The 26,108-nt window shown below is 40.5% G+C and overlaps 1 protein-coding gene and 1 long non-coding RNA gene across 2 annotated transcripts in view; both read left to right on the top strand.

Moving 5' to 3' along the window:
• PELI2 (pellino E3 ubiquitin protein ligase family member 2) overlaps positions 1–26,108 on the top strand; it is an 84,008-nt gene that overhangs the window by 30,823 nt on the left and 27,077 nt on the right. The window lies entirely within an intron of this gene.
• LOC106484661 (uncharacterized) lies at positions 143–3,688 on the top strand. The gene is made up of 2 exons (XR_001292609.2): positions 143–235; positions 2,915–3,688. It is a non-coding gene; the product is annotated as an uncharacterized lncRNA (long non-coding RNA).

Raw genomic sequence — 26,108 nt, 5'->3', positions numbered from 1 at the left:
AAAGAGGTATTTGTAATTGAAAACAAAACCAGCTTAATATTTGTGCAGAATAATACTTGAGCATGGTATAGTTTTCTTACAGATCTTAGCCATAAAGAGGTGTATAAATAAGACTGATCCCAACCTCTGCCAAGCAGAGAGCTCCCTCTTCCCATACACACCCACTCTGGTTCGTTAGGCTGTTAGGCTAACGCTTTCCTTCTGTGCAAACACAGTTGGGTCTTCACTCACTAAGGTAGTTTCCGCATTTGTTTTTCCTGGTACTGTGTGTCTCTGTGATCCCTTACTTTGAGTATAAGTTGGATACAAATTGCTGTTTCCTCCTCCTTGTAGTCAATGCTAACTCCTGTTGCATGTTGTTAGTTAGGTGGTGAGAACTCTTTTATTTCCGTATGAGGAGGGCTGGTAGCATGTATTAACAATGAAATTATTGGCAATACTGAGCACTCAAGTCATGTTGTCCCCCCATGATTCTAGGTTTTGATACATTAAATCTCTTCATTGGTTTCTAATGCTTTCAAATTACTTTTGTGGATGTTTGTTGCTGAATAGGTTAAAAACATTAACAAGGAGCTCCATGTGCATTTGAGTAGTGCCAAGTAGGACATCAGGAAACATGAAGTGTGCACAAGACTTCAGGGGTTGACATTAGCCTTCTAGGATTCCCTTGGATTACTCTTGACACGTGAATGAATCCTATCCTGGCAGTAGGCAGGAAACTGCTGAATTAGCTTGCTTGCTATTTGAGACCTTCCAAAGTGTTTGAGTCAATGGGCAGGAGAATACTACTAGTAAGCACTAGAAATTCTCCTTTTTAACAATCAGATGTGCTTTTATGCTTAATAACCAGCAAGAATGCAAGTGTTAATACTGACTTGACAGAGCTCAACTTTAATTAAAAAAAAAAAAAAAAAAAAAAAAAAGAGAGAGAGAGAGAACCCTTATACCTTTTTGGAGGTGTGTCTTGATATTACGCCTACCTTTCTTGGGATCAAAGTTTTCTTTTGGTAACCTGTGGTCGATAAAGGCAGCTTATTTTCTCCCCTATGAAACTGCTGTTTCAATCTGGCTGGGGAAGATTTTTCTGACTTCAGGTCCAATTACCTGCCGAGTTGGCTTCTGCCTCCTACTGTCACAACAGCAGCTTGTACAGGCACTGGCTGGGTTCCTGCCGCTCTAATCAAGTTTCATGCTGCTGCTCAAAAAGAACAAAATACAGCCATACGAATGATTATTGGGTCAGGGGAGAGAGCTGTAACTTGTGCTTTGGGTGACTAGAGAAAATGAAAGAGTAGGATTCCTGCAATTAGTCATCTAATGCAGATATTGTTTCTGCTTTGAAATACTTTGTGAATTTTGAGCAAGAAGGACAAAAATCCTTCTGGAACATGCAGCTTTTGGTGCTCATTCTAGATGAGAGCTATGGAGGTCAGATGCTGTCGGGATGCTGTCTCTGTCAGTGACTTCTCTTTCCCATTGGAGTTATTTATGGTGTAATCAGTTCATGGAACACTAATTCGTTCTGAAGTAACTTAATCACATAGGTATCTCCAGAGTCCTGAGTTGTGCAGAGGCAGCTTTTTCTTGGCTCATCAGATTGGGTCTATTTGAATAATAGTTGCATCAGCGTAGAATGCCCTTTTCTGTTAAATAAACATCATAACATACTACGTCCCTATCTCTTTGCTCTTGCAAGTAATAGGGAATGGTTAGATAGAAGAAAAAGGTTAGACCAATTTTATTAGTATGACTTGATAAATATCAACTATAACCCAGTCTGAAGCTCCTCTTCGTGAGCTTTTGGGCCTTATTGAGCAGGATGCATGTCAGAGGCCTTGGAAAAATCATTCTACAGTGTTTTCTAACACAAACCATCTGTTTAGTGAAGGAAGGGGGGTTAAAACTATTGAGGTCTTCAGCAATTTTTTTTTTAATGCCTGAACACTGTTTGTTTTGCTTTTCACACTCTCCCTTCAGAGGATAGACAAAAGATCAGAAAATGCTTTCCTTTAAAGCTCAGTTCAAACTACATCTGCTCTAAATCAATATTTTGAGCAGGTTCTGCTTGTATTTCTGAACGTCCTTTTATAGCTGAGGAAAGTGTGCTGAGCACCATGGCTGGCATTACAAAACTCTGGAGGAATCCATTTCCCCACGCACACTTCTGCTTCATTTCATTAGGAAGCCAGCACTGCACAATTTCTATCAGTTTGCAACTTCCTTTACCCTTTTGAAAATAACCAGGGGGAATTCAGTCTTGTGGAAATGGATAGCTAGTTAAAGTACAGACGGTGTTTCCCAGCTGAGTTTAAAAAGCGGTAGTGTAAGGTCAGACACTGCCAACCTTGGGTGCCTAAGCAGGGAGTATCTTCAGCTCTTCTAGCCACAGGAAAACCTACAAATAGGATTTGCACTGTAGGTAGCAGAGCCACTCGTTTTAGTGAAAGCTGAGAATTTCACTACTTAAGCTTTGTACAGGATGACTTGTTTAAAACTAACTCATTCCAGTTTGGCTGGTTTCTACAATTTCCCTGCTCTAAGGATTTAGAGTGGAAGCTTTTGACCGCCTAGTGCAGTGCTTATGTTCTGTCCTGTTAGACATTTGTTGTTTGAGACTCTTGGCTGGAATTGATCTGGTCTTGGAAGCACATGTCTCTTGACAGCTGAGTAGTCTGAACTTTCCTAAAGTTTAAGAGGGAGCTTGGAACTGGTTTAGCCACAGTCCATGCAGCTTCATTTGATTCAAATGTTTATGCCTGAATGGTACTCTTGCTTTCTCAACTTGCTGGCAGTTGGGAGTGACACATCATGGCACTTAATGCTGAACTGCAATGCTGATAAGCAAATTGGCATTACTAGGTGACAATCTCCCTGCCGTATTAAATCATAATGACAATCTGCTTTTGTGTTTTAGATGTTTGAGTGGGTCGTGCTGCTGCTAAAAAGACTCTTGGACTGTTAGCATCTGTATTACCTGAATTCCTAGCTGCTGTTTTGGAAACTTTGCTCTGTCATGGGGAGACTTTTACATAAGCCTGAAGTATTGACTTTCACATCAGCTTTGAAGTGCAAAGCACCCATAAAGAGACAGTCAGATTCTAGACTTCTGAAGAATGTAGGTTCATAGCGTCTACTACACAGAGAACCTGTCCTTGCCTGAGACTTGTACCAAGGAACTGAAAACAGATCTTTTGGCACTATGAAGAGACTTACTGTAAGGTGATGTGCCCTTTTTTGTTTGTTTGGTTTTTTTTTTTTTGTTATCCTCTTTTAGTGAAACTGAAGATCCTTGGAGTATCTGTTGCTACTGATATGAATTAGATTGTTTCATGCTCAAAGAAAATGCGGTGAAAAGAGGAACATGGATGTAATGATGTATATGCTTTTTCTGTTGACTCAAACTGTAATGCCCAAGTGAAATTGCCTTAAGTGGATGAAACACTGTATACTACCTCATTTTTTTTCCCCCCAAATGTGCTCAGTCACAGCAGTACGGAACAGCTTTTCTGGAATAGAGAAGTTGGAACTGCATCTAACACTGGATAGGACTCCTATGACTTTAGACTTTGGGAGCAGCAATTATTTTGAAAACACAAAGTAATTAAAGTTTCATGGTCAAAAAAACTTTACAAAGAAATTAAGTACTGATACTCCTGTTTTACAGATTAAAGAATACTTATTTTCCAGAGTGCTTTGAGATGTGTTGATGGAAAGAACAAAATATAAATATTTATGGTTTTGTGAGTACATCTGTAAAATGAGTAACTGATTTTGTCTGTTCCCTAAGTGAAGTACTAGGAGGGTGTCTGACTTGTAAGACTAAAAGGTTCCTGTTTCCGCAGCCGGTAGGTCTTTGCCTGAGAAGTACTTATGCTTTATTTTGGAGGCAAGACTGCTTTGTTTTGGAAGCCTGCTGTTTTGCTCCTCCTCAGCACCAGAGAGCCTCACAAAGATTTTAGGGCCAGAATAAGGAGTACCTTATCTGGATAATCTGCGTAGAAGGGGAGTGTCCCCAGCAAAGTTCTTATGATGATGCTTAATTCATTGAATGCTCCAAGCTCTTTAGTGCTATGTGGAGAAATATTGTTGTCTGTGTCTGGAGTTCATAGGAGCAATTCGGAGTTCTTTAGCACTTAGGCTTAGCTTCCACAAGATCATTATCTCTTTTTGATCATCTCACGAGCTGTCCTTCCCTGAAAACAAGCTTGTCTGGCCATTGGGTGTGCATCAGAGCTTGTACTTACATGACCTCCATGCAGGACTGCATGTGTGGTTGTACAGACTTGTCTTTAATTTCTGCATGTGTCCACTGTCCGTAGTGATTCTGCCAGTACTTCAAGAAGTTCAGGACTCTGCAGATGCCTGGTATGAGATAATGCCTGCGGTAGAAGACAGAGGTAACTTAAAGTATACTAATTCAGTAATAGCAGATGCCTATCACTTTGACTTGAGGAAGCTCATTGCAGGCCCAGCACTTAACCCAAGCGTGAGCTTTATATCCAGTTCACCACAGCCAGGAAGTGATGGATACTGTCATTTTTGCTTTTTGATATTGCTAAGCAAGGAGGGGTATTAGTCCATCTCATGCTGAAAAACTGCGGATTTGGCAGACTGAAGTCAGATTTCCATTCCTCCACCCCCCCACCCCCCTGAATTTTCCCTCTAGTGACTGTTGGTTTGGTATTTGACTGGTGGCTCGTGAGAATCGGACCAGTGTTTTAACAGTGACTCTTCTCAAACTGAGATTATCCTGGCGTTATTCTCTCAGCCTCGGACGTCCACAAGTACCACTGTTGTGGCTCCAGAGATGCCTTTTGGAACTATTCCTCTTTTCTTGACTTGAGATACTGAGAAAAGCTTTTCTTCCTATTCTGCCCTAACCCAGGGTAAAGAAAGGAGAAACAAACATGTCTTTGGTTTTTCATGGCTCACGTGTGACCAAAGGAATTTTGGTTCCAGGGCCTGTTATAGTTATTTGTACCTGCAGAATTTTGCTTCTCTTTCCAGACCTTCCAATGGATTTGAGGCTTAGATGACAAAGCAGTCCCAGTTTGCAGCTTGGATAGCTCTTATGTCTGCAACAGTGCTGCTCAGCCTCGGTGAGGGATGTTGTCCTTGATAGCAGATCATCTAAAAAGAACCTGCAACTTGCCTGGTGACATAAAACAGGGCTTTTGCTTGCTCTGCAGCAAGGCAAATTTGTTTTTATTGCCAGTTAATCTCAAGTCTCAGTTAAGTGTAACTAAAGAGACACTTTGCTTTGTAGGATTAGACTTCAGGTGATGGTGACGCTTGCTGTATACCCACAGACTGAAGCTGTTTCAGCTGCTGCTTTCATTGCCTAGCTTCTGCAAGTAATGAGTTTCCTTCTAAACCAGGAGTCAGGGCTTTATGGGACCTGAATTTAGTATATTCCCATCCCTGATAGACAATTTTATTTATTTATTTATTTTTTGAACCAGTCTGCTTGTTCTCTAGCACTTTGGGGAATTCTCTGTAGAAACTGTTCCCTTTGGGTGGGTGTTACAGCCTCTAGGGATTAGTGTCTGTCCCTGCCCCCAGACACTGTATTTTCCTAAGCAGCTGCTGTTGCTGAGGCTTAATTTCACCTGAACTGGGATATTATTCCACCTTTTCCATCCCTTTCTTTATAAGCTGCGTGCCTGCTTGAGTCTGAGTTATGCTGTCTTTTTTTTTTTTTTTTTTTTATTGACGGGACTAAATTCATAGGACCAGCAGCTGCCTATCTGTACCACAAGTGTCCAAAGGTTTGGTGATACCGGTTCAGGTGACTTCATTCTCAGAGCTGTGTTAAGACCCATCATGGTCTCTCTTTTATAATCCCAGTGACCTGACCCTTCCTGCAGAATGGTTCCACTCCAGAGTTTGGCTGCAGTTGCATTTCACCAGCGTAATGCAATGCTATTGCTGAAATATCTGGAGACTCTACTTGGGGAAAGCTGTCTTTCAGTCCTTTGCTTGAGTATGGAGTCTGGGATCCTTCTTCCCACAACTGGATCTGCGTGGAGTCCCTAACTGTATGGATGGATATAAGCTGACTGCACGTACCTAAACAACCAACCTCTCTCTCTTTGAAACTCTTTGCTTTCCGATATTTGGGCTATGCATCTGTTTATCACCCTGTGACTCTTCTGTGGACTCCTGCTCAGGCCTTGGGCCTAACACACCGCTCATGCTAAGACCTAATGTATTCTGGGAGTAGCACTATTAGGGTGAAGCGCGAGCAAAATGTACGCCAGGTACTCAAGGACAAAAAAGAACGAGGTCTGCTATCCTGGCAGTTTTGTAGGTAACTGCTTGTTAGTACCTGATCAGCCCGACTGAAACTCTTCAGAATTAAGTAAACTTTTGCCCAGGGACTGAAATGACCAACAGAGGTGATATAGCCCTTACTTTCCTAGCTGTGAGGTACAAATATATCAGCTCACCCAAACAGTCTTCGAAGCGGATCCGCCAGCAGCTGGACTGCTGAGGCTCTCATGCTTCCTGGTGCAATTCAGAGGATGCCCACATCATGACGGAGCAGGAAGGATGAGCAGTCTTGCCATCGGTTAGGAAACTTTTGCTCATAAGCATGTGATTTTGCCAATTCATTAACTTGATAACTTGTTAAAACTAGTGAATTAAATAGCTATAGAATTGACAACTTGGGCTAGTCTACAGCAAAGTGGTTAACCCCTCGTTTGCTTGTTCACTTGTGTGGCTTTTTTCTTAATGAGCTCGTAAAAAATAAATGTGGTGTTTCACACAGTGTGCTGTCCTATAAGTTTGAGAGATCACAACGAACTGTGTGACACATGCGATGTCCTTCAGAGTCTAGAATTCCAGGAGAGGCAATTGGGGAGATCATATGGTTGAGGGAACTGCAGGAGGGGTGTTTTTGCCCTAGAGGTTTAAGTGCTTGGTGAGTGTTGCTAAGGCAGAAGTTCTTTAGCTATAAGGCATGAATGCTTACAAAAAAAGTGCATGAATGGACAAAAAAGTCTTGAACAATTATGGGTAAATAAGATGCGCGTTTGATGGCACTGTACTTCATATCTAAATCTTCCTTACTGTTTTTGAATTTTTACAGATCAGATTATGAGGAAATATTGAATAGGATAGTGACTGCAAACCCACTATTATTTAAGATATGCAGAAATTCTTTCTCTTCCCCTCCCAGTTTTCTTATGCTAGCATCTATTTTTCCACACCCTTTCTGCTTCAGCCCACTGAGGAGTCTTCTTCTGCTGAGGTCAGGAGTAAGGAAGTGCCTTGGTGGTCCAGGTGGGAGGCAGCCAGGAACGCAGCTGACCTCTCCTCAGGCGTGGACAGCTGCTCTTATTTTGTTCCAAATGGAAAACTGGCTTTGGAAAGCTGGATTGCTAAACTTCTAATAACTCAGTGTTCCTTCTAATTTCTCCCTCCCCTTCAAAGTTTTCTTAAGTCCTATTCTTTGGTATTTTATAATTAATACTGACTCTATTATACTGCCAACCTGCTCCTCTCCTCCAAATCTCTGCAACATCCTAAATTCACTTCTAGTCCTTAGTGTCTAGGATTAATCTCCCACTGTACTAATATCTGCATACTTCCTGCCTTTTTTTCTGCTGTTTGTAGAACTACTTTTGCAAGTAGTACTTTCTACTTTGTAGAAATACTTTTGAAAATGCAAGTTTGCATAATAGTGGCGGTGAAGCAGTGGCATTGCATCATCTGCTTCTGTCACCTTGAGGAGGGATTTCCCCTTCCTGCAGTCGCTTTCTGTTCTTAATGAAGGTGTACTTCACACGATACAAAATTAGGGCACTGATTTTTCTCTGTGCCAGCACGAGTATATGCTCAGGAACTCTGGGTAGGAAATAGCCTGACTGAACTTCAGTGATTTTAGTGATTAAAATACACACACGAATACCAAATATGGGTGACGAGGGAAAATGATTGTGTAGAGTGGCAGTATGAATGTACTGAATAGTTCAGACTCAAGTAGTGATTTGTTTCCTTTCATTGACTGGAGCTCACCCCATTTAACTTTGAAAGCACTAACGTGCTTGTATTTTGAGACAGGCATACAGAGCCACCCTCCTAGGTCAGAGGGCTGGGTGGCTTCAAACAAATGTCTGAAAAGCAGAGGACTTATGGAACATCTCCTGCTGCAGGTAGGGTTGCTGGGCTGTGCAGATACCAAGAGAAATGATAGTTCTGCATCAACAAACAAATGCTACAGTTTCCATGAAGCCATAATCCTTTCTTTTCTAGCGTTTGCCACGTAATGCTTAGCTACGGTGTAAGTATAACAGTTCTGTCCAAGCTCCGCTCCCGATATGCTGCTTTGTGGTGTTTAGTTTTTATCTAGTGCAACAGTGCTCAAAGGCAGTGGGGATAGTTCATCGCTCCTACAACCTATTTGTGTTAGCAGCTCCTACTTCTGGAGGTAACTGAAGGAGGGTCAGATGGGGCTGTTAAGGCTGGGGTTTGGTCCGAGGCTGACACCTATGGTTATACACCTGCTCTGTACCAAGCAGCATGTGCCTGTTGGAGAGCAAGCTGATTTCATCAAGGCTCTGCTAACTCTGTAGCAGCTTAGAAATCTTATGTGTACGGTTAGTTATACCAGTTTAGTTATCTTAATCTCAGACTTAACTCAATCTGAAGATGACTCTAGATGGAGGTAACTGGTTTGGGTACAGTACATGTCTGATATTTTGAGGAGCCTCATGTGATCTATTGTCCTTAAGTAAATCTTTTTTTTTCCAGACGCTCAAGGTGTGTCTGGATAGTCAGTTTATCTGTGTTTTTGCCGAGAGTCCTATATTTCTTATGTCTTTTTGAAGTCTAGGAAATCTTCTGCAAGCAAATGCTGTACTCAAAAATTATTTTTATTGTGCATGGCTCTGTTCATGCTTTCTCTTAAAGGTACTTACTTCCTGTTAAATATAAGTGGTTAAACTTTCTGGATGATGAGCTACCACAAAGGGCAGGTTCTGTCTGTCTTTTCTTTTTATTTTTTTTCTCCTGTGAGGTGTGTGTGTGTGGGGGGGTTGTTTTTTAAACTGTTCTCAGGAGCACTGCTTGGAGGAGGATTTGGGAGAGGATTTTCCTATTTGTGGCAATACTACCATTCTTAATCCTTCATCAGTTAACAGTGGAGAGTTAGCTGTGAGCCGTTTTGGTGCATTCACTAGAAGTAGAGTTTAACTCATGCTCTTTCAGAAGAGTGACTGGTTCTAATTAAACTGAACTATTAATTCTGTGGGTTTCCCCCCCCCATACTCTAAAAGATGGAATTATATTCTTACTGATTATTATTATTATTTTTTTTTAAATACATCTCAATTACAATTCAAACTTTTTGGCCAAAAATATAAAGACAATGCCACTTCTTGCTGCTTGGAGATGCTTTGTAATATCTAAAAAAAGCTATGAATGCTAAAATTAAAGTCTCAAAGTGTATTTTCCATTTGTGTTTTTATGGTTTGCTGCCTTGTTTTGCAGAGCTCTGTGACAATCAGATGTTAGGCTCAGGAGTGTTGAGCAAGCACTATCCAAGTGGGTGCCTAAACAGTAGGCTATAAGGACTGTTCAGCACTCTGAATGATATAAAATTAATTGCTCATGTAATCTGAGGGAGAGAAAGTGGGGGGCTAATCAGACTGTTTTGGCAGTAAGCCTCAGATGATGATGGCAGACAACTGGTATAAATTTGTACTAGTGAACAGGCCTACAGGATATATGCTGGGGAAATGTATGTTTGCAAAACAATCCCTGTCCAGTAGTATCCCAAGCAGTGTGTAAATATAGGCCAAGTCCCAGTTTGCCTTTTTTGGTCTGTCTTGCTTGATTATATTGAAGAGTCTTTTGTCGAGTTCAGGAAGTTCAGAGGAAAAGCTCACGCTTTAACTAAAAACCTCTGATGAGAAGACAGTAGTTTAAACTGAATGAGTCTTACTATTTTATGGAAACCTGTTCTCAGGTTTTGGAGGAGAGCAGAAAGTGAGGGAGAGTGGTCAGTGGTTGCTGTTGAGAAGATCTCTCCACTCAGGTTTTTTTGTTTTGTGTTTCTTTTTGGCTGGGGGGGGGGATTTCTCTCCCCTCTAAAGACTTTAAAACCTTGAAGAGCTGTTCTTACTCAAAATTAGTTGAAGTTTTAATACAGTAGTACTAGCTACTGCCCTAACTTAGTGTTGCAGAGTATATTAGCTTTATTAATGAGGTAGGTAAAACATGAGTCGGATGCTAGCATCCCAAATGGATTTTTTTATTGTTGCTGTTCTGCCCATGGCTTCAAAGCATTAGTGTAATTCACACTTGGATGTGGTTCCTCACAGTGTTGTGGTTTTTGTTTTTTTTTAATACAGATAGTGAGTTCAGATGAGAAATGAATCATTAGGTGTTTAGGAAGGAGCAGACTTATTTTGTATGGTCTAACTTTTAAGACAGCCAGTTTAAGGTGATGCATCCCCCTCTACTCAGCACTCATGAGACCACATCTGGAATAACTATGTCCAGTTTTGGGCCTCCCGCAGTACAGTGATAGAAAGCGATAAACTGGAGTGAGTTCTGCGCAGAGTCACTGAGATGTTTGGGGGCTGGAGCACTTAGCTATGAGGAGAGGCTGCGGGAACTGGCCTGGAGAAGAGAAGGCTTCAGGGGGACCTGACAGCAGCCTTCCAATACTTAAGAGAAGGACATCGAGAGCATGGAGCCAGGTTCTTCAGTAGTGTGTAGTGGGAGGATGAGGAACAACAGGCATGAATTGAAACATGAGTTTCAGACTGGATATTGGGAGGAACTTTTTCACCATGAGGACAGTCAAGTATTGTAGTGAGTTGCCCAGAAAGGTTGTGCAGCCTCCATCCTTGGAGGTTTTCCAGACCAGACTGGACAAAGCCCTGAGTAACCTGGTCTGACCTCAGAGCTGACCCTGCTTTGAGCAGCAGGTTGGACTAGAGACCTCCTGAGGTCCCTTCCCACCTCATTTATCTCGTGACCCACATGAAAGAATTTTGTGCAAGTGTACTGGAAAAACCAGGGTAAAACTTTGGATGGGAAACCTACATCAATTTAATGATTTTGAAGAATTTTGTCATAGATCTTGGGAACCACAAATATATAAAAACTCTGCTTGACTAGGTGCGAATTCCTCATAAGTTAACCTCTTACAAGGTAGTTGGAATTCTGTTGATTGCATTTCATTTGGATTTGCTCTGCGTAAGACCACTGTTACTTCTTAAACAATTGCTAGTTAGGCTGCATGATGTTTTCTGTTGTAAGATCTGGTTTTCAGTTGCTTATATCAGTGCTTCCAATGTTTGACCTGATGCTTGTGGAATTTTCTATGGTCTGTGTCTGCTTTAAGCTATGCATACCATTTCTGACACTTAAACTTGAGTGCTTGGCTTGACTTGAACAGGAACTTGAACAGGATGGTCTCTTAGGTGTAATTCTTGTAACTGCCTATTTGTCTCCTATAAAAATCTGCTGAATTTTAAAGGAACACTTAATTTAGGACACTTGTCAAGGTTTGTGAGTTTTAAAGATTAATAGTATTGTAAAAATGAACATTGTTACAGAAGCTTGTGCTATAGCAGGTCGTGTTGCCTTCACGTGAAGCAGAGTATGTGTCCCCAAACACAAGGTGGGCAGAAGACTTCAGGTCATTTGTGGCTCTGAACTTAGCCCCTAATGTAGAAATGCCACACTTGAACCCAATGCCAGGTTCAGAAGATTTCTTAAGTCCTGTGGAGGTACCTACCTTTTGCTCACACCGGGTTTTAAAAATCTCTGCTCTGATTTTGCCTGATCTTAAAGGGGCCCAATTTTTTGATCTTAGAAATGCCTATTACCTAAACTCTGCTGCATATATGGCCCAGAAACAAAGTAAATCTTGATCCTGAAACCAAGTATTCTTCTGTTTTACTAGCCAGAGGAGCCCGTGGTTAATGCAGTCTCAGACTTTGTGTAAAATGTGGTAGCATCCGCTGCTTTCTGTAAAAACGATGATGGTGTTCTCCCCTTTGCGTGATGACTTAGTGGCCCCGGTGTTCAGTTCTTTCTGCAGCTTGCAGGCACTCGCACTGGCTCACTGATGGCTCTGACTATAACTACCAGATTGTAGGCTGTTCTGTAGTTAATGGGTGATGTTCCTTCTTGCTATGCCCACACAGGGGTGAAAGAAGATTCATTAGTATGGAGAAAAGAGAAGAAAGTGAAAATGATTCTTTAACTAGCTGATCAAATCACTTACCTAGGAGGGAGGAGAGCAGGTGAGACCGTGTGCTAGGGGCTGACTAGCTACACTTGACTTTTGGTTAAGAGAATATTTTATCCCACCACCTCTTTCTTTGACTGTAGTTCTTAAAGTATGAACGCTCTCAAATGTTTTCTGTTTTGGAAATAAGTATTTGTCTTCTAGACAGATTTTTAAGTTATGCTACCAAGCTGACAAAGCTGCTACTTGCAGTCTCCCCCAGTAGCTGAAGATGTACACACTTGTCTTCAGGGTTTTTTTTGTTTTGTTTGTTTGTTTGACTAGCTGTGATTTGGGTGTTTACAGGTACCTCTTCCTGTTTGCTGTATAAATTGGATATGGGAATTCTGCAGGCTTCTGAATCCCCCATTAACTGTTTTGTACCGAAGTTCTTTTTAAAATATAGTCTGTAATGACAAGTGGTCAGAGTATTTTTTTATATATATTTTTAAACTCCTGCAGGAGTTATACTGACTGAGAATTGATGGACTTCCATAGGCATCACTAGTCTTTGAAGCAGCTTGTCGTGCAACTAGATGATATGGCTGCACAGAGGTAAATAAGCTAGTTTAACAAGGTCCTTGTACTCCTTTGTAAGTCTTTTCTGTTTGCTTGTGTTTTGTTTATTTATTTTCTTTGTGTTTGTTTTAAAGTAATTCCTTTAAGATATGGACAGCTTTTTAATTACAATTCGGTACCCCAATAAGGTGAAAAACAGCATGAATAACATCTTGTAAACTGTCTGTTCTATGAAAGGAATCCACATTTAGTGTGAAAGGCCCTCCTACTTGTTTAATTTTTTTTTTTTTTTGGACCTTACTTATAGGGCCTTTTCCAGTTCTGGTGTTCAAGTGAGCTGGCTGAGCCACTAAGCCCTTGTTTGTAGGGAGGTTGTAATCTGTGGAGATACTGCGCTTAACGGGGTGTATATATAGGAGGGTGTCCACTTAGCAAAATGCTGCTTGAGTATGGCCTACTGATTTCCCGTCCCCTGCCCCAGGAAGGAGGCTTGTGTTGATCTGAAGCACTGAATTCTTTTTATTGGAAGTGATGATGTTCAGGTGATGTCTTTACTGCAGTTACAAATGCTTGCAAGTATCATTGCAAACTCATCTCTGCTGCTTTGCTTATGCTGTTCTTTTATGCTCGTGTTGCTGCTTTTATGACCCTCACAGAGGAGCTCTGTAAGTTGCCAGGGTTTAATATCTCCTTAGAGCAAGTACTGTACTATATAATACTATATAATATCTCCAGAGCTCAAATCCTATCCAAATTAAATCTGTCAATGCTTGGATTCTGTCCTGGTCAGCTGCTGTGGAAAATGCAATATTTTCCTTAGTATAGATCTTGTGGATGACGATACGCCTGTGCACTATTGGCAGTTGCTGACTCCGGAGGGGTTGATGAGCATACTCTAGTTTACTTACGCAAAACAGAAATCTTTACTGTAGAAATGTCTTGCAGTACTCTTCTGGCTTTCACTGGTCTTTCACTTGCCACCTTGTGAACTGAGTTATTAGCACTAATAAAAGAAAAATTTCATCCAAACCAGAGGTTTTCTTTCAAATGTTTACTGTTCAACCTCCTCATTCAGATATTGAAAGGAGAATGCAAATCCTTGTTAATGACTGACCAAAAGTCTTCATTTTCATTTGGCACACTGATCTGCTCGTTAGGCATTTTCTGTATTAAAAAAAAAAAAAATTGGATTGTACATTAGTTTAGATACCACTCCTTTTGTTACTAGAATAGATGACTGATATTAAAGGAAACTCGGAACTGATTTAAAAAAAGAGAGAGAAAGAAAGAGAGAGGCAATCTGATAATAAGACAATAATGCAACCTTTTTCATGAAGCATCTCAGATGCATTTAAATCTGTTTTATTTTGTTGCTGCAACTACCCAGTATGGTTTTTGAATGCAATTTTAGACTTGTTCAGAGTTGCAGTTTCAGACGTGGTGTGGAATGAGATTATTCTGTGATGAGATAGACTAATGTAACTTTTTTTTTTAACAATGAATAATTGTGTTGGAATATAATAATTGTAGTGGAAAGGCCAAAAGCCTACCGAAAGTCTTGGCATGGTCAGTGTTACGTTACTCTAATTTAGGATCATGCCTTGCTGTAGTAGTTCTGCTTCTACTAATTCTAGTAGTAATTTGTCACACTGAGTGCACGCTGCCCTTCGTATGGGGGGAAGCCTAGCTTTTAAAAGAGGCGATATGGTTATGTTCAAGTGCTTTCGGCAGGAACGAAGGCCAATACCTGTCTAGGGCATGTTGTCTTCTACTTATAAATGCTGGTTGGCTGTAACTAGAACAGAGACCTCTTTGCTGATCTGGTGTCTCATGTGAATTGCTGCAAAGTTGCTAGGTTGGGAGAAGGCGAGAGATGGGTGTAGTATTCGTGCGGACAGAAATGAGCTTCTGAATGGCTGTACTCACATGGCCTTTCTACCCAAACTGGTAGAACTTTTTTTTTTTTTTTTTTTCCTTAGAATATACCTCTGGTGTAATGATGTGGTGGTCAAGGGGTATAGAAAAAGTCTGTGGTGTGATGCCCCAGTACAGCGTGGGTTTTTTGGTTGTTTTGTCTGAGGGATGGGAGGTGGAAGGGGGTTGAACTTAGGTTGTATCTTATTTCTAACTTGATATCAGAAGGGTGTTACAAGAGTCAGAGTTACAAACTTTGCCAAAATCTTAGAGTTCTTAAAATATGGGGGGGGGAGGGGTCTGTATTTCCTAAACTCTTACTTTTTAAATAATTGGCATAGAATCTAGTTGTGAGGTACCTTTGGCAAAACATACTCTGATAGTTTCTAATGACAAGATGACAGATAATTGGAAAATAAACTCTAAGCTTCTTTTTTCAGCTTGTCTTTCTTTCCCCCCTTGATGCATAATCTCCTGTGCATGTTAAAAATAAAAATAATAAAGATAAGAAATTGGGTCTTCTGATTTATTGAATCAGTTCAAAAAGGATCTGTTAAATCTCTTCTGCAGTTCTGCAGTTGTTTTCCCTCCCACCACACGTGCACACCTACCCCGATTGCTTACCTTGTGCTGCATTACTCGGTGGCTCTTGTGTAGCTGGCAAGCGAGGGGCACAGGAAGGCTTTAGTTTTTTTTTCTAGTTTTAGGGTTTTTTTCTATCAGCATCAGTGAGATGACTTTACTGTGCTTTCTGTCTTTACTCGGCTTTGTTGCTGAATATTTTCTTTCTGGAAAGAAAAATGTTTTAACTGTACTCGTAGTGGTTTTTTAAAGAGAATTTTCCTTCTCACTTGGTATTTAAGACACAGGCCCTGGGCTTAACACTCAGCTCTGCTTAGAGCCTTGTTCATACTGGAATACATAAAGTAAAAATAGCCCAGTACGCTCAGGAACTACGGGAGTTCATTTGTCACAGTTTTCAGACAAACCACTAACACTTGGCATGATGAATCAACACAGTGCAAGTTGGCAATTTTCATTTTATTTTTTTCCTCTTGAGCTGGAAAAACTATCGAGTCTGGGGTGGGGTGGGAGGGGATGTCTCTGTGTTTTGGGTTTTTTGTTTTTGCCATAGCAAGTTTCTTCCCTTGTCTCTTACACAAACTGTGGCAACAGGAAGGGAGATTGTGTTGACAGAATATGCTCATATAGGATCAGGTCTGGAAAAGATACTTTGATATTCTAAACTGTGATGATGCTTTTCCACAAATTGTTCTCTTAATCATTTGTTTTCAATGTCTGTATTGCATGGAAGTAGTTCAGAGCACTGGCAATTCTGGCTTCAATCCTAAAACCTTCATTGGATTTCTGGGTTTGAATCTTAATGTATAACTAGGTTTTAACTTTGTAGCCAGAAGTTGCAGGATGGAAGGTTATTTTATTATACTACAGTTTTGTATGTTTTTCTGGAGGATGAGGGGAGATTTTGGAGTCATAAACATTTTTATAATTAGAATATCAGTTACACTAGATTACCTCTTCATTTTACTACTTCATAGTTAAAATCAGTACTTTATGTGCCTTGCTAAGCAAGATGTATAGAGGCAAACATTAAAAATTACATGTTATGGTTGACTTCCAACTCTTCTGCTGTTCTTATATTTTCCCTCGTCCTGGGTCCTTTTGCTGCTGAAGGAAAAAATGCTGGATACATGCTGTTCTTTCATAGCTATCATTTCCTCAAAACTATTATTTTGCTTGGAAGTTAGTCTGTGTAGAAAGTGTCAGTCATCTGTGTCTAGCGGCAGAACACTGATTTGTGATCTCCTAGTGTCACAAATAAAACTAATCTTCCTAGATCTGGACAGAATTTCAGCTTGTCGTTCCTGTTGCTTTTGCACTGGAGAAGCTTCACAGTAGGACTCTGACTTTTTTCCTCTTGGAGTCTCTCTTTTTGTTCTTACAACTTAAACATATTGTTCTCTTATGAATGCTTATTCTGTAAGTGCTGTGTGGGTTTTTTGTTTGTTTTTTAACTGAAAAAAAATTTGCGTTAATTTGTGAAATTACATTTGAACTTCCTAACAGCAGCTAGGCTGATGTGCAGTGATATGAAGCTGCAATTATCCCTATCTTTGTACTCCCGTGGGGCTTCATTAAAGCTGTTCCTCTTTAGGTGCTTCTGTTTCCCAGCACAGCGAAGTTCAGGATTCAGCAGGTGCAATAAACAGTGTTTATGTGTGTGTAATATTTTATACCAGTAATTGAATTTAATCGACACTTTTGCTGTTCTTCTAGCAACAGTAGAATCCCTGTGAGTTCTAACAGACTTTCTAGTATGTGACCTATGAGGACTATGTCTAGTAGCAATGTAGCAAAACTGCATTACTGCATGGGCTTATTCATTGCTGTCAGCTGCAGATGGGAACAACTGCATCTCTGAAATGATTGAAAATGGTGTATTCCTAGTATTTCTTACCATAGTTTATGGCAGACCCTTAAAGCATTAACCCTTAAAAACTTCTAATGCCATAACAACAATTTTATTATGAAGATGTTGTGTATTCACCAGGCTCTCCTGATATTTTAATAATAATAATCTGTTAGGCTGAGGGCAGGTATGTAATACTTCAGTGCTTTCACCAAGCAGCTGTGTGTGTTGGTAGCGTAGTCCTTTGCAGGTAAACTAGAATGCCGTGTCTTTTCATAATAGGTTCTAAGCCTTTTTTTCTTTTGACGGTCTCAATTATTAAATCTATGGCTGAATCTAAAAATAAAATTGTAATAAACATGGAGGGTTACAGACCAAATACTGTCTGGTGCTTATACGTGCCACTGTGAGAGAATATGCATCAGTTGGGCACCTGATAATTCAGGACTCTTTAAACAACTAAACTCCATATAATTCACATAAGAATTTCCATTTACAGTTTTATTGACTCTGAAATACTGCTTTTGTTTTTGTAATTTAGTGGGACATAGTTCTTTTTCCACAGTGTATATGGTGATATCTCTGCTAGCTGTTACGAGTATTGTAATTCTACAAGTATTGAGTGCAAGTCAGGATAACAAGTATTTAATGTATATATACATTTGTGGCTCATTGGTAAAGGAAAATCTAACTTTTTCAAAATAATTTACTGAAGTAGCTATCTGCAATTCAGAATGCTTTGTGTACGCATAGAAAATGAATGTTAGTTACTGTTTAATGTTTGTTTTTTAGAAACGGAGATGATCAGAGTAGACTTATCCAAAATATTTTTCTTAAAGGAGAATATTTACTGTGGCGAATGTATCCATGTATGGACTTGGCACCATAAAAATACTGGCTTTCTTGGGCCCTTTTAGAAAGGGCTGGGAAATGTGTACCATGACCAGTGAGGTTCGGATGTTCTGGTGCTGCGCATTGGTCCCTTTTCAACAGAAGAGAAGACTACGGGAAGGATGAGCCTCATGCTGATTGTAAGTGGGGTTGTCGAAGATCACTCGGAGCAGAGCACCCAGGAGAAGGCTGCCTGGTGAGGGTGTTAGGTGATATATGGGGGAGACTCGTTGAGCCTGGTTCCAGTCCAAAGAAATTCCTTGCTTGCCTACATAATAACATAAGGAATCTGGGTACATCATCATTTGAGAAGTAACTTTCTTTGGCGTTTCTCTAACTTGCTGAGGATTTGCATAAACGAAATCCTGACAGAATAAAGGATGCTTTCAGAGAGGGCAGGGGGAGGCGGAAAGAAGGAATGTGGTATTCTAACCTACACCCTCCTGTGCAGGGAGGAAGGGGGCCTGAAGGCCACGTGCTGCTTCCTCCATCCTTTCAGTTAGGTTGTGTCCCTTACTGGATCTTTCCCCGGTTAGAGTAACAATGTGTCCTTTAAGGCTCTTAGGAACAAGAGAGATCCTGGCTTTGTTTTCCTCCGGAAGGTAGGTGGGCGCGATAAAGCTTGAACAACGCCTCTTCAGCTGCTTCTCATTCCTGTTCACCAGTATTTGTTGTTTGTATTTGGAAAGAAGCAGAACAGTGTGGTTCTATTCACAGGAGGATTATGAAGTCCGTTCAATATGTGCTGGAGAAACCACTTGTAAATGGGTGTGTTTCCAAGAATCCCAGGCAAGTGCCAAAGAGAGCTGGCTTGATAATTGATTGCTGATATTAGAGCAAAGGGGGAATTCCAGAAGAGAGTTTTGATGGCCTGCCAATAGCGTGAAAAGATGAACAGAAGAATTGGGGATTACAGCTGAATTTCCTGTAACTCCCTGTACGGGATGGGAGGACCGTGCTAGTGAGCATAACTCTGTGGAAAATCTGCTTTTGTCAACAAACTCCCGACTTGCTCAGAACCTCGGCACGCAAGCTGGGCCGATTAACTGTATCGATACCCTGTTGCATGTGATCTTAAACAAGTTGCTGTAGAGGAGAAATTACTGTGGTTCAGCTGCTTTGTGATAACTGTCCGAACGTGCTCCTGCTGTGGTAAACGTGAGGAAGCTGACCTGTTTTGCACTGGAGAGGAATAAAATAAAATAAAGTAACTGTTAGTGTCTCACAGCGTTGTGTGATGCTGTGAAATGAGGGTTGTGCACAAGGATAGTAGAAGGGTTGACTTATGGTAACTCACTTGTGTGTTGCGTTTCCCTTATTCTATAAGGTGTTTTTCCCCCCCCCTTTTTTTAAACCTACTGATATTCTGGTATGAGAAGTCTAGAGGAGAGAGATGGGAAGGAGCACTATATGATATTGGTATCTTAACCGTTATCAGCTGACTTTTAATTCCCAAGAAATTATTGGGGAAATTTAACTTCCTGAGCTGGTTACTAATAGGATTCCACAAAGATCAGTAATTGGTTCGCTGCATTAAACACTTCTTAACATAGGAAAAGGAAAAAAAAATCATTTGTCAGAGTCAGTGGCAGTTCAACTGTCAGAATGGTAAATAATAAAGGTGGCTGTATGGAGTAATCCAGGTGGATGGATTATACAGGTTTTTTTAAAAGGCATGTGAGTTATTATCCAACTATAACCAAGATATTAGTAAAGCTAAATACTTAGAGGGTTTCGGTAGGGATCAGAATCAATAACGAGAGCTAGAAGCTGAAGTCAAACCAACTCAAATGGGAAGTTTTGTAGTGGAATAGCTAACAACTGGATGAAACCAGTTATTCTGAAGTAGATCTTTGCTGTTTTCTTAGAAGTCTGTTAGAGGATTAGTGGTATCACTAACTATGGTTTGTCTTGGGAATGTTGCAAAATATTCTCCTTGCATGTTATAGTAGCCATCATTTGCAATGTGCGAAACTGGATGTGGAGGGCAAGGGATGTTCTAAAAATAAGATGGTTGTGAGCATGTGCCAAAAAGCAAGATGCTTTTTAGTGGTGAAACTGTTAGTGCTTATTGTGTGTGAGAGAGAGAAATATCTGTGTATACAATGTAGAAACAAAATCTGGGAAGCATTAGCCTTGGAAGATTAAAGGAAGATACCAGTTTTATTGTCCATATGTGATTTGTCAGCTCAGCTGTGTTTGCAGAGGCTTCATATTGCAGGGAAGGAGGTAAAAGCCCGCATCTTCATGGGAGTGGAGAAACTGTGTCTCAGCTGTCAGCTTTTTTGTTTCTGGTGCTTCATTAGACGAAGCAGATGCAATCCATCTTTAACAAAGCAGAGATTTAAGAGGTTATTTGCTGCTCTGTAGAGGCTCCTTAACAAGCCACAGTACCAAAAAATCCTCAAATGGAAGTTTTTATTTAGTCTGTGGAATTGTGAAGTTGGAATGATACTGTATGTAGTTTAAAGAAAAGAGAAAAAAAAAAAAGTGACTTTTAGTCTGCCATAAACTTTTGTCTGTAGCATCTGGTATCACTTTAAATCCCTGTTATCCCTACTAGCTGACCTAACTTAATAGTCAGAGTGAAAAATAATTTTAAATCCGTTGCCGTATACAGAAACTAAGAGGTCAGAATGACATACCTAAAGATAATCTAAATTGCCTACACAAAAGAACCAGTCTATAAAATAAAATATGATAAAAAAGGTGTCTGCTTCAGGGTAAATTCATGTAGTTAAAAACAAAACAAAAAAAACTCGTAGTTGTGAAATGTTTTCTACTCATTTTATCACTTACTAGGCTTTCTATTAATGAAAGAATATCCCTATCCCAGAGGTTAAATAAAGCAGGGGATAGTCAGTACAGAAATTGGTGTTTTAATAAGGGGTCTGTAGCACAAGACCAGAACTGAGCCAGTAACTCATCTGAAGTTGTGTTGTGGGTGGGGGTTATTGAGACTGAGACTAACATCCTTCCTTATGTGTTTATAGAACTGAATATGGATTCCTCTATAGTTTTCTGAAAGAACTTTTTTAATAAAGCTAACTGTGGAAGTTGTACAACTGCCTGTACAACTTTTACATAAAAATGTACATAAATGTACATAGAATTGTGTTGGCATTGCATTCCACAGGGTCTGTATTGCTATGTTATTAATGTCAAGTTCTTGTTTTTAAGGATGACTGAATCTGTACTAGATCTGTGGCTGCTATGAAAACTGAGCTTATTGAGTTGTAATTTTATTAAATTTGAATACATCTGTCAGTTATATTGACTTTGAAAAGATTATATTTTTACCTTGGGTTTCCATTTATTATCTTTGCTTTAAAATATGTAAGTTCTTAATTATTTTTTATCTGGCATTTGATCTGAGTTGCCATTTTCATCTGTTGTCATTAATTAGGCTTCCTGCTGTTTACTGTAGCTTTACAGTTCATACTTTATGAAAGAGTCAATTGGTTTCAGTGCAGATTCCCACATTAAATATTCTCAAATTACTTTTTTAGCTGAGCTGAGTGGTGGCTTTTCAGTTTTCATAATGTGACCTTCACAGTCAGTGCTGTAAACATGAGAAGCCTATTCATAACTTTCTACTGCTGCCTGCGTTTGATAATCTGATCACTTATTTGTAGCAAGCCTTTCCTCAAAGGAGCCCCATAGTTGGTTCTCAGTCCGACCACACATAGTCGGCTTTACTCACTGTTTCTGCATTCCCAAGGATTCCTTTGGCTCTCATCCAGACGTTCAAAACACATCGTGGGATTTGGCTAACGGTGACTGAAGACAATGTGATTTCAGTGTGATCCATAATCCGAATCACGCAGCAACTGTCGTCATTAGGTATTGGGTCAAAAGCACATGACAGGAGGATAAATCGGGAGAGGAGGGTGGGGGTAGACAAGAGAAAGGACAACACCAGTAACTAACACAGCATTTGGAGCACTCTTTATGCAGCAACTGGAACTTCTTTAGAAAGGGGTGATGGCTTTTTGGCAGAAGGTGTGGGGAAGGGAATCTTTTGTTCTTATCTGCAGCTGACAGACTTGGTCATCAGTTGGGTGATTTGGAATGCTTGATTTTTATGCTGGAGTCATCCAAGCTTTGAAATTTTTGTAAATGTTGGTCCATAATATACAGCAAGTAGAATGTATCCATTTCATGTGCCAAATAGGCTGAAAGCCTACATAATGTGAATGGTCAACGGACTAAACTGCAGACCCGGTTGTGCTGTTGAAAGGGGTTACCCTTCACGCTGCTTGCTTTGTCAAAAATGAGTTGAATTGTATGGTGTTATCAGCTATCTCGGCTAATCTGAATAGAAACAAGTTAGGGAACTTCTTTGCAAGCTGTTCCATTTGCAAGAGTTGTGGTGATAAGCAGCTAGAAGTGAGTGAGTAAACAATTTTCAACTGTGTTCAAGATATGTAGGTGTCTATACCAAGGCTCTTGAACTGGCAGTCACAAGCCCGTGTGCTGCTTGCACAGGAAGACAACGAAATGGCTGACTAGCAGTCAAAAACATTAAACGTGGAGCAAAATTTTTGGAAGTTTGCAGAGCTGTAACTCTAGTGTAGTGTGGTGTCATGCAGTTGAGTCTTGGATGCTCCTCAAACTGCATATGCAGAGGGAAAAAATTACCACCCTGTTTTCTTAAGGAGTACACTACTGTGCTGAGCAATGTCCTGTGTGTTGGGCCCTCTGGTAGGAAGGTGCAGGAACTTGAATGTTTGCCTCTGTCCGTATTGCAGAGGTGGTGCAGGAGGAGCCGATGGTGAGAGACAGCTCGGAGGAGCCTGACCAGATGAAAGCATATTGTTTCACCTTGGGGAAGAGAAGAGCAGTTTAGTCAGCATGGAAGACTTGAATCTGGGAATGTGGGACGTGCTGCTCTTGGCTCTGTGCACCCTCCATGCCTTTTTGTGGTTGTATGGCCTTACCACTTCTTCACAATTACCTGCTCTGGCTTGGCTGATCTTTCCACCTCCACACCCTCTTCAGTGGCATCATGTCTTGAGTAAGATGGTTTGGCTGCCTGTGAAGTATAGGACTGGCTCTGGCTCTTGCTGAGATACTGTGACTCTAAAAAATCAGTCGTGCAGTCTGCTTTTTATTACATGTAGAAAGGTGGTCCTCTTGGGAGAAGAGAAGCCTGGAAATATATCTGGCTTATCTAATTAGAACTCTCTTTTAGTCTAGCCTCTGTAAATATTAGTTGAAGAGCTTTGGTTTGCAACCAGAATTGTCTGCTTGTGAGTAGAGTTTATGCAGGGAAAAGGAATAAAAATCCCTTCGTTGTATGTGCAAGACTACATCAGTAAAAAGGCCAAAAAAAAAAAAAAAAAAAAACCCTTGCAAATGCATGCAAGAAATCAAGTACAACTGTTTTACTTAACCGTGTGCCATAATCTCAAAACAATTGATGCTAACCTGCTCAGCTGATGTAGATAATAGCCGTGAGTCTACGTTTGGAGTAACTCTGCAGTTGGATAAACCTGGCATAGACAGCAAAGCAGCTTGCCCAGAGCTTGTTAATGGTTGGGCTGCCAGTAGAGCATCTCTGAGTTAGGTTTTTTGGCTCTAAATAAAATGGCCCAGCTGTGCAACATGAAAACTCTTGCTTACCTCGATTTACGAATCAGTAATACTGGGGCTCTCAGTTCTGCTGGCCACACAGTTAGTTTTGAAAACTCTTGAGCCTCTCAACCCCTGAGATAATGATTCACACCAACGGAAAACGTAGTGTAGTGGATCTACTGAAGTTAAACTGATAGTGATTTTTGCATTTGTCCCATTCACTTGAAGGAAGCACAACTGGGATGCAGCTCTGGGGATACTAGAGTATTACAGACGAAGCAGTAACTTGCAATATTGTTAGACTTGGCGTCTGAATCTTGCTGCTGCCGAGGTAGATATGCTGTGTTTTGCAGTGGTGTTTGAGAGCTGAGGTACTAGCGCTTTGCTCAGGTCTGCTCCTTGAAAAAAGACTTTTGCTACAGTGTAAAAGAGGTTAAGAAATGAAATATTTTGCAGGATGGGGAGGTTGTGCCTCCAAAATTGTGGATGGTGAGATGGTTTAACTCTAAAATGAGTGCCAAATATTGCTATTAAAACTACTGCTTAACATTAGCTTATATACTTAAATGTATGAATTCTTAAATGTAAGTGATAGTCTTGAAGTCATGTATCTGCTTTATTATGGGCAGTCTAATAGTCCCGAGTGCTAAATACTGCGACTGTCGCAAGACTGATGGGTGTTCCCTACCAAGGGAGAAGTTAAATTGTAGCCAAGACTTTCAAACTTGTTCAAAGCTCTTTTAAACAACTGAGTTAATATTGGGGAACATGATTAACATTAATGTTTACCTAAAGAACTTGTACCCAGGAGTTTGGGGGAAAAAATGCTGCTGCGAGTGCATTTTGCTGTGTGTACTTCTATAAGCCTGCTGTATTCTCTACAAAGATATAGGCCGCTTTAGCACAAAGTCGTAGAGAATAACAAGTGTTTAAAAACAGTACCTTATTTGCACTGTGTTTGTAAGTGTGTTGCGTCATCGTTTAATAATGTGTCTTGGCATTTGTTTTGGTGTAAAGCCCCAAATCCGGTATATCACTGGGTACTGGTCTGTATTTTTAGGATGGCTTGTTAATTTGGCCATGGCAACATCAGTCTTGGGCTTTAGGGCTTTTTTGCAAATTCGCTTCCAAATCTAAGTTGTTGAGAATAAAGCTTGGGCTTTATTCCTAAAGATGCACACAAAGCAAATGTAGGTGTTAATACAGGACTGAATTCTGCCTCCCTCATTTCCGAGTGGGGCTGCGTATACGTTGGGGGGAGGGAGGGAAACACAGGTTTTATCAGTGGTAAAATCACGTTGTTTGAAGTGCATAGATAAGAAGGTGTCTCATCAAGACCTAATGTTACATACGAATATAAAGCGAGTTGCCTGTGAAGCTTGCTTTAAATTTTAACTACTTATCTCTTCTGCAGTTTATTAACTTCTGGATATATGTGCACCTAACACAGCATGCTAAGCCAAATTCCACAATTATAAATTTTACAACAAATCTCGGTGGCTTGAGCTTTACTTTTCAAGCTAGAATGATAGATTTAAGTTTTAGGAACGTGAGTTTCTCCCTCCTTCCCCCCCCCATCTCAAACAGCCGTGCTCAAATTCAAGCCTTCTGTCATTTTTCAGAACACAACGGAAATAACGGGAACTGAGACCAACAGCAGCTACTAATTCTCTAATTACTTTCTCTGAACACTGGGAATTGTGCTGCAGACTATCCTTCAGTAAAATCTAGAGTAAGCTAAATTTATTCCTTTCAAAGCTATTGAGGGAGGGACTTTGCCTGCCAACTCCGAATAGTAATGGGTTGTGCTGGTCTTTAGCTGATGGAAGGGAAGCAGATGTGGCTACCTCTGTCAAATGTCTGTCTTTAGACTTGAATTTTCCCAGCTTTTAGTTGCCCTGTGCTCACCCTTTTGCATTCTGGATTTTGAAATTTTTAAGTAAATGCTCAGTTAGAGACAGTACTCGTTGCCTCTCAGCTGGGGCTGCGAACACAGCAGATTTGCAGCCGTGGTGGTTTATCGCAGACGGGTCTATAATGGTTCTGTTTGGCTCCTCTTGGATGTCAAAGCTGTTTTATGGCAGACGTTACCCATATTTTGGCTGAAGTGCTCTTGGACATTTCTTTTGTACTTGCTCTGTTCTATGCCTTTCTGATTGTATTTATTTTCCCTCATCTTTGATGCCAAGCTACAGTTAGTAAATAAACAAAGAAGATGGAGTTAAATATTTAACTTGCTATTGAACCTCCCTGTGCTAGTAATGAATGTAGCTTGTGAATCTAGCTGTTTGACTGACCTGTAAAATACTTGGAGTGACAGCCAGGGACAAAACATTTCCATAGAGGAATCCTGAAAATTTAGTCGTTAACACCTCATTACGCTTCAGGTGGGTGGCTGAGAATGGTACATGTAGCTGTCATTTTCTCAATGTCCTTCTCAGCTTGCGCAATAAAGAGGCAGCACTAGTTACTGCATCCTCCAAGCGCCATGCAGTCGCCTATGTGAAGAGAGAGTTTTTCTTTTTC

This window comes from Apteryx mantelli, chromosome 4 (genome assembly GCF_036417845.1).
Source record: "Apteryx mantelli isolate bAptMan1 chromosome 4, bAptMan1.hap1, whole genome shotgun sequence".
Taxonomy (NCBI): Eukaryota; Metazoa; Chordata; class Aves; order Apterygiformes; family Apterygidae; genus Apteryx; species Apteryx mantelli.
This window is presented reverse-complemented; position numbering and strand designations above follow the sequence as displayed.